General features: G+C 40.1%; 1 long non-coding RNA gene across 1 annotated transcript; it reads right to left on the reverse strand.

The window, feature by feature from the left end:
• Nucleotides 1-7,671: 7,671 nt before the first annotated feature.
• On the reverse strand, nucleotides 7,672-8,730 carry LOC127593782 (uncharacterized). Its single transcript, XR_007960516.1, has 2 exons — nucleotides 8,655-8,730; nucleotides 7,672-7,809 (listed from the first exon to the last, which is right to left on the reverse strand). It is a non-coding gene; the product is annotated as an uncharacterized LOC127593782 (long non-coding RNA).
• Between the last annotated feature and the right edge of the window lie 664 nt (nucleotides 8,731-9,394).

Here is a 9,394-nt window from a genome sequence, read left to right on the forward strand (position 1 = left end):
GACAGACGGACCCTTGCGTCAGTCTGACGGATGCCCCCCTGCCCCCATCCCTCTCTTGAACTATAGTGCACCCTATTTAATATTGTAATCAAAGCGCATGTCATTTGATGGGCCATAATGTATTATTATGGTTATTATTATTTTACATTCTGACAGATTGCCGGACTGGTGAAATTCACAGATGGAGGCGATGACGTAGGCGCAGTCAAAATAACATGACTGAGTGGGTAATAATTTGTTAAAGTTTCATTTGCTTTAACATGAAATATCTGGTCTTTGTAATGTATTCAGTTCAATATGGGCGGGAAAAGAGTTCCAAATCATTCAATTTCATTTTTACTGACCCAACTTCACTGAAATTGGAGTTTGTACAAAGAAATACTGATTACATCAGGATCTTGTGGTCGAATTAAAGATGAACACGCACCAAGTGGAATCCATTAAGCGTTTTTATTTAGCTGGTGGAAATGATGTGTAATGCAGTGTATCTGACAGGTACTCAAAAAAAGTAAATTAATCTTTAATATTTTTACTCTTCTCAGTTATCCGTGGGCTTTTTAAAGCCTTTAATCTGTTTTGTGCGTGTGTTTGCAATTTTTTTAATGAAGTCTCTCCTCTGACACTAGTTTCTCTTCATTCATTTGTATAACAACAAGCTCGATGCCAGTCATATTCCTCTCGTAATAAAATGGCACTTACACAGGATTTATGGAGGGGGGTATAATTGCCACTTGAAGTGTATTTCACAAGTTGTGCGACTAATTTGGGAACTCATGAGGTGTTGAGAAAGAGGGAGGAGAAAGGATCATAGCCATTGCCTCAAGTCTACGCTCACCCAGAAACGCATTCTCCTTCTGCTGCACTTCTAGCTTTTGTTTTGGGTTTTTTGGTTTTTGCTTCACTTTGTGTTTTCTTCCCCTCGTTCCTGTTCAAAGCTCACCTTCAATCCGGTGTTTTTACCTTGCCACCACCACAGCACACACAAACCCTTTTCCTCTCCTACCCACTCCCTCATTTCCCTCAGAAACAAGTCTTTGTTGTTTGACTTTTGCGTGCCGAGACATCATGTTGCTGTCTTTTTGTTTTGTTTTTTTTTTTCTCAATGCTGTCAGCCACTAAACAAGCCCTAAGGAACACCAGTGCATCATCTAAACTGTTTGAGATAAAGCATAACAGAGGCAGGTTCAAAAATATATTTTTTTAAAAAGCTGCAAAGCACATCATCTTCCCTTGATGATCCCTGCAAATCCCCGCAGCATGGTGGCAGGAACCAGGCATGCTTTGGAATTTTGAGAGGTCAGGATTAGAAATGGAGTGGGGGTGAGGTTGGGGGTTGGGGGGTAGATATAAGAGGAAGGGTTGCAGGAGAAAGAACCAAGACAGAAATGAAACAACAGCTCAGGTGGTGTGCTACAAAAGAAAATGGCCAGGGTAAATGGAGGATGAGAGTAAGAATCTGGGTTATTTGAGCTTTGTCAATTCTGATAGACATGCAAGCAGGCAATCTGAAATCACAGGCAAGACACACTTCATGACCAACACGGCGGGGTCTTGAATACATCAGCAGCAGGGGGAAGCTTCAAAGGCATCATCAATGAATGCCTTTTAAAGCTGGCTGATATCTAAAAATTTTATATATATATATATATATATATATATATATATATATATATATATATATGAACCTGACTTTAGCACCAATGTCGTCCATTTATTATTTGCAAGGAAATACTTTCAAATACAGGGCGCATTTGTGTCAACGTACCTGAGGTGCTGATGAGTTTCAAATTTAAGATAAAATGTGGTGCAGTGAGATCAGGAGTAAACAAATCCATCCATCCATCCGTCTTCTAATCCACTCATCCTCACAAGGGTCGTGGGCGTGCTTAAGTTTTCAAGTAAACAAGTACAGTGGTACCTCTACTTACGAATGTCTCTTCATACGAAATTCTCAGACAGTATGCAATAGCTAGGGAGTGACGGGTACAAATCATCTTGATTTTTATTTATTTTTTTACAATTGCCCAGCAAGTCACAAAATGGTCTTCCACTGAATGTGCAAAGATTGTTCAACCATAGCGCACTGAGATTTACTCCCTCCATGACCTCACCGCTACATTCAATTGTTCACATGAAATGGGACTTCAGTCATGGAAGTCAAGTTTCACATTCAAGGAGGGTGAATGTGTTATTTCTTTAACAGACTGTCACTGTACTTTATTCATGTCCCTTGAGACTTCCATACCCCAGCTGAAGTTCTGATGACAAGGGTCACAGCCAAGTGCTGAAGGCCAAAACATTCAGTTACAATGTGTGTCAGCAGTCAGCTGGCCTCATTTTTGGTTGTTCAAGGCGCAGCACTGTCTTTCTTTTCGACCCATAATCAGCTCAGGGTTGCTGAAATAAGATCCTAAGACAGTTTTAAGATGATTTCCCTGGTGAGCATTGCATTATCACCTCAGGTAAGGATTTCTACTAGTGGTTGCTCTGGTCCCTTATTCCCTGTTCTCCTCTGCAGCAATTAATCCACAATTGTTTTACAATGGAATAAAGTACAGTTTGTGTCAAGCATGCAAACAGTAGCGCTATCATACATCGTACAAAAGGCTGAAAAGACAACCTAATAATTCCACGCGTGTCCACTTTCTGGGAATACCAAAACAGTTACTCATCAGAAGTTTTACCTGACGTATCTGCAGCAGTAGCGTGATGGCCACACCACTTGGACAGACGACGTCACTAAAGATACGGGAGTAGAGAGCTGGTCATTTTTTTTGCAAGACTGTGTTTGATAACCAACATGAAAGATGTGATCGAAATGTTTGTTGTTTTGAAAGAAAAAGTTTAATACGTAGAGGATCAAGATTACGATAATGGAGTGGTTCCCAATATTCATTGAGTTGAGGCACATACAGTATTTAAAAACAATACAATACAATACAATACATGCTGATTTATATAGCGCTTTCACAACAGCGACAGCTGTAACAAAGCGCTTTACAAAACAGTTAACATAAAGTAAAATAATAAACACAACACACACCACCACACAAAAGTGTTTCCCAAAATTTTTTGACCAATGAAGTGAAATTCAATTATTTCTCGCAGCACATCATCAGAGCTCTCATTGCACGCTAATGTGCCCCAGCTCACTGGCTGAGAATCACCGCTATAATGTATGTTTAAACGTTAAATGGGCCAAATTCTAATGATGTTCCTATTTTATTTGGAGTTGTAAAACGAGACCCCAAATTGTCTTCAAAATCAAAAAGTTTGTCCTAAGTCTTTTGCATAATTTATCAACTTGCTCAAAGTTGCAAAATATGTTTACCACGTCTCTGTGGGCTCGACGGCTGGAGATGAAGGTGCAGACAAATGTTTTCAAACTCTTCAGGAGATTTCACCTCTCTTTTGGGACCCTCTCCAAGTACTTTTCAACACTTCATAACTCAGACAGTCAATGTCTGTGTTTGCTAGGAGTTTCCCTGTTGGTTAAGAGATCTCTGATGACAACAGAATAATAGGTTGACGACTTTAAAATAACATCCGCTTAAAAAATAGCTCTCGCTTCCGGGGCCCAAATTTGGATGGTAAGTGGGCTCATACTTGTACTTTGAGCATTCATTGTCACATTTCATATTCACACAGGATGCACCATATTTCTTACAGTTTTCGGAAAAGTAAAGGTTCTTTATCCCAATGAGGGACAAGCTGGAGCCTCTCCAAGTTGTCGTCAGGCAGTAAGCGGGGCAATCATAACGCATAAATAGACAAACAACTCACAATCATACATAGGGACAATTGAGAGTGTTAATTTTAACCTACCAAGCACGTTTTGGGAATCTGGGAGGAAACCAGAGTACATGCTTACAAGTTTGTGCACTTCAGCTCTGCCGTTAAATCCTCAAATATTCCTCTCACGTTTTACCTTTGGGTTCATGTCTCCCGGCAGAAATTGGTTGACGTAGCTTCTGTCTTTTTGAGCTTCTGTCTCCTGCTTCTTTTGTTGAATATGTACAGTCAATAATCCATCGAGAATGGAACTCATCGGTGAGTTGACATGTCCGTTAGTTTTCATCGAAATCTCGGCATATTTGCCGGCAATATTCATGACTAAAAGAGGATGAGCCCGAGTGATTTTGAACAGATGACCTAATATTTTGTTTGCAACACGCGACACGATCGGCGACTGGTTAAGAGGTCGGGCTCACAGTGCAGGAATGCAGGGTTTGATTCTGGGCTCCGGCTTTCCGGTGTGGAGTTTGCCTGTGTGGGTTTTCTCCGGGTACTCCAGTTTCCCCTCCCACATTCCAAAAACATGCACGGCAGACTGATTAAACACTCAAAATTGTCCCTAGGTGTGAGTGTCAGTATTTATGGTTGTTTGTCTATGTGTGCTCTGCGATTGGCTGGCAACTGGTTCGGGGTGTAACCCGCCTACTGCCCGAAGACTGTAGTACGCCCGCAACACTTGTGGGAAACGGGGATTAGAAAATGGATGGATGGTTGGATGGATGGATGTTTGCAACATGTTCCAAAAAAGCTGGGTAACAGGGGTAACAACAGATTGGGAAATTCGAAGAAATTGTTCAAGAAACAACCCACAGGGGAAAAGGCTAATTGGAAACAGGTGAGTGTCACGATTGGTTCTTAAAGAAGCATCCCCGAAAGGCTCAGATGTTCACATGCTCGGCTGAGGTCTTTGTGAGCAACTAGTCTGGCAGTCGAAAAACAACCATTCATCATACAATTGCAAGAAATTTCCGGTTTTCATCATCGACAGCAGATAATTCCATCAAAGAATTCAGAGATCTGGATAAATCTCCTGCACGTAAGTGGCAAGGCTGAGAACAACACTGAATTCCCGTGAACATTGATCCCTATCTCAGGCAACAGTGCATTAAGTTAGAAAAGTATCCTCACTTCATTGCAATTGGGATTTGGATTATCGTCATTTGTTTCCCTCAAGTGGAAATTTCAATCACACTGCACTCAGACTGAGGGACTACCTTGATCATCCTTGACATGCTTGTCCACCTTTTATTGGTCTACCTGAGTTGGATTCATTGAACATGATTTGGAAAGGCATATAGGCCTATAAAGTACAAAATGTCACACCTGACAAGTGACAAGCATGTCATACTAAATACCAAGTGCTGAGGTTGCAGGAACTGCCCCAAGAGCCTCGACACAAGTTTGTGGTGAGCTAATTGAATAAATTCCCCTCATGATTGTAAACTATAACTTACACGTACAACGCAATTGAAAACAAATCTGAGTGTTATATTGAAAATTGAAAAGCTTATATAAGTTTATCTTCGTATTCGTGCTATTGTATCTTAGTTGCTGCAAAAGGAGAACAACTGTCTACACCCTGCGTAAATTAACAAAAGCTGCCTCGGTAGGTTAAATGAACACTCTATATTGTCCCTTTTCATAATGCTAATTGCAATAATCGCATGCTGGAGCCTAACCCAGCAGTCTTCGGGCAGTCGGTGAGGAACACCATGAATTGGTTGAGAGCCAATCACTGGGCATACGGAGACGAACAGCCATTGGTGCTCACAATCACACCTTGGGACAATTTGCATCAACCTACCATGCAAGTGCCATTCAATTAACTCGGGGGTCAGCAACACACGGCTCCAGAGCCGCATGCGGCTCTTTAGCGACATCTAGTGGCTCCCTGGAGATTTATAAAAAATGTTTGAAAATGGAAAAAGATTTTGATAGTAGGCTAATATAGCTTGAATAGATATAGATACATGTTGCACTTCTGAAAAAGGAGAGCTGTGGTGTTTTTTTTAAGTACGCTTTATTTATGCTTTTAACAGTCTCGTCAAACACAGACGTGCCTTCTCTCTTCTCGTTCGACTCGAGAGGCGTTCCAAGACAACCTCAGAAAAACGGAAATTAATGATCACTTCACTGACACTAAGAAAAGCGAAAATAATACACCGAAACAAAAAGATCAAACGAGGAAATTACACAATAAATTCTATGGGGGTGTTTGTGAACACACAACAAAGGAATGAATAACAAACAGTCCAGTCTCCTACATACATACAGCATGTTTTCCTTCATTGTAAGTTTTATGGAAGTTTTTTTTTTTTTTTTTTTGCGGCTCCAGACATATTTTTTTTTTTGGTCCTATATGGCTATGTCAACATTTTGGGTTGCCGAGCCCTGACTTAACTCGTCTGCTTTTTGGCTGGATCCGACACTTTTCGCGCACCCCTGACATACACACTTCATTCACATTAGTGTTTTTAAGTACCTTTATGTCATTGAATGTAGTGATTGTTTTTCGCAGAACCTCACACAAGTAGCATTAAAATCTTTTAGTCTGCACTAAGCAGTACCTTCATGCACCCGATTGTCTATTCCCATGAACTATTCTGCTACTTTTCATCCGGCTTAAAAGCAGTTTCATTAGAGGCATCAAATTCGGAGGAGTTGAGAGTAAATGTTGATCATAGGCTCTGAAAAGGAGAAGAGAAGGGTGGCCCCCTTTTCAGAGCGAGGGAAGTTGGGAGATGGCAACTGATGGACCCTATAAAAGGCTGCGCTGAATGAATGAGCAGCATGAAGAGATCCGGGGTGAAAGAAAGGGAAGGAGTATGAGTAAGAGAAAACGTTTTGGGAGGCTCTCTTCAACAAAACCTTAGAAAATAGCTTGGTAAATGGTGTCTGTCTCTTTCCCATTGCATTGTATAAGGTCCTCTCCAGTTGAATAGTGACTGGTGTTGTGCACATGGCTGAAGATCACTCCAGTTCGATTGAAAAGTGTACTTTTATTCATAGTTTTTTGAAGCTGAAGTGTACCAACAACTACATTTAAAGTCAAAATCTCAAGAAGCAAAAATTAAATGGGTGTGAAATTGTGATAAAAGGCACTCAGGTAAATTTGAACAAAGGCAGAGAGAGAAAAAAAGTGCTTGACGATTATTTTTCCCTGACAAACTTTCTTGCGTCTTTAACCTGAGCCTGTGAGTTGGAAAACAAAAAAGATTCAGTCTTTTATAGAGGTGCTATTTTTGCAGGAATGAAGTGATGGTTGAACACACAATACTGTAACACAGGGAATATGAATGTCTCTGCAGTGTACAGGTATTTTCAATGTTAAGAAACGTTAAAATGATAAAAATTTAAAAAAAAGACTGCCTTGAAAAGATCTCCATAGATCTTAAACATGTTCATATTTGACCTCCTTACAATCCCAAACCTCAATGTTGGCTTTGTTTTAGATTGTATGAACTCGTAGCACATTATTTTGAATTGAAATACATATTGTAAATATTTTAGGGGGAAAAAAAAGTATTTTGGTCAATGTCTCTAACAGTGCCCATTTCTTAAAATACTTTGACTGAGCCATTCTAACACGTGAATATGCTTTATTCTAAACCCCCGGGTCCCCAAACTACGCCCAAGGGCCAAATACGGTCCACCTTCACATTTTGCCCAGTCCCCTGAACAATACCAGAGATGCATTTTCATTTTGGTTTTTTTTTTCAGTCTGGTCATGCAATCGAGACTTATACATGCCAAGCATGTAACATTCTATTCCACACTTATGCAATGTTTGCCTGATCAGAAAACCCTCCCTCAGAAAAATAAATAAATTTTGGACGTAACTCTATCAAATAATAATGGTGAAAAAATGAGGAAAGATAAAATTTGATTGGTTATTTATTTCATTAAGAGTGTTTTTTTTTCCATTTCAAGGCACTGACTGTGCTTACATACATCCATAAGCATGAATGCAGAGAGAAATTGTGGGGAGACAAATTCAAAGGTCTTGCTGCATAGCTGAGTGGATGTGGAAAAGAATAGAAAAAAAGTCAGTGAGCTGAAAAAGCTCCAGCAGTAAACACCACTCGGTGATGGGTACATCCCACAATTGGTTTCCAGGGACCCATTTGAAGAATGTCCTGAAAAACAGTCAGTGTGTGTCTTTTCTGAGTTGATCTTGAGAATCGTTTCCATTCTTTATTCATGATTTGGGGAGTTTTTTTCTGACTTGTCACATTAACAGGATGTTGATGAGATGTCAAGAAGAAGAAGAAACTGGATAAAGATTCATTAACATTTGAATATTTACTTACCCTGACTTCTTTTGATATTAATGACAGTGGAACTGAAAGCGACAGAGAGTTGTCTATCAACCAGGGTGTGAGGACAAAGAGAAGGGCAATAGAAAAAAAGCCCTATTGGAACCTATTCGTTATATATATGATATACGGATGGGTTACAAAATCGGACTATTTTTCCTCTGGTGTGAAATTGGAGACAGCGCACTCAGATGCTAAAATAATCAATAGAATGCAAGATTAAAGTCACGAAGACAACTCACTAGATTAAAGTGGCTGCGCTGATCCCTTTCCATCAGCGGTATTGAAAAGCAGAATGAGCTGCTAATAAATTATCCAATATGGTTGTCGTCAAAAAGTCAAGGTCCATTCATCCAACCATCCATTTTCTTTCACCAGTGTCTGTCATCATTTTGATACATCAACCCCGCCCCCCCAAAAAACATGAAACATTTCTATATTGTCGCATAACACAACCACATCCACACACAGACAATATACAAGGCAATTAAAGTGTCACTTAATTTAAAACATACCCATGGTTCAAATTACACATCTTCTAACCTTTGTACTAGCAGGAGCAGGCTTGTCTGTTCTTTTGCTGGAGTCGATGTGGACCGTTCACCAGAAGTGGACACTGCTGGGGGTAAAAAAATAAATTAAAAAAAAGTAAATGACATTAGCCATTGATATTCAATTTTGGAAGTCCAATGCTGGTGGTAATACTGAAGTTATACCCACAGTCATCCGCTGGCAAAGGTTGCGCATCATCACTCTCTTGCGCTACAGCTGTGAGAAACTCCAGCTATGATCCTCAGTATAATAGATAAAAAATGGATGATGAATGCATTGTTATTTTAAACGGGATTTCATCATCACTAATCTACAGTTACCATTATTTCAGGACCGACAGACCTTTTTCTTCCTCTTTCCCCTCTTGCCGGTGTTGCTTTGGCATTAAGAACATGCAACTTACGTTACACGTAAGTACAGCACAGGAAACACAAGGCCAAATAAAGTTTAAAAACAAACACACTTGCACACACACACACACACACAGCGTACTGATTGCTGACATAAATAAGATATGGGACAAAGCCGTTGCTGTCTGTGAGAATGAAAAGATTAATTACCGGCCAGCACGACGGAAAATGGAGCAAGTTTTTCGAATGGGAATCGAGATTTAGTTTGCAGCCAACACAACCACAGGTAGGCCACCAGATTAATGAGCGCTATTGAACTTTTTTTTTCCTGTCAGAGGCCAAAGATCCCCTCCTCCGCTTCGTTCGAAGGCCAATGTTTGC

The sequence above is a fragment of the Hippocampus zosterae genome, chromosome 1 (assembly GCF_025434085.1).
Source record: "Hippocampus zosterae strain Florida chromosome 1, ASM2543408v3, whole genome shotgun sequence".
Lineage (NCBI taxonomy): Eukaryota > Metazoa > Chordata > Actinopteri > Syngnathiformes > Syngnathidae > Hippocampus > Hippocampus zosterae.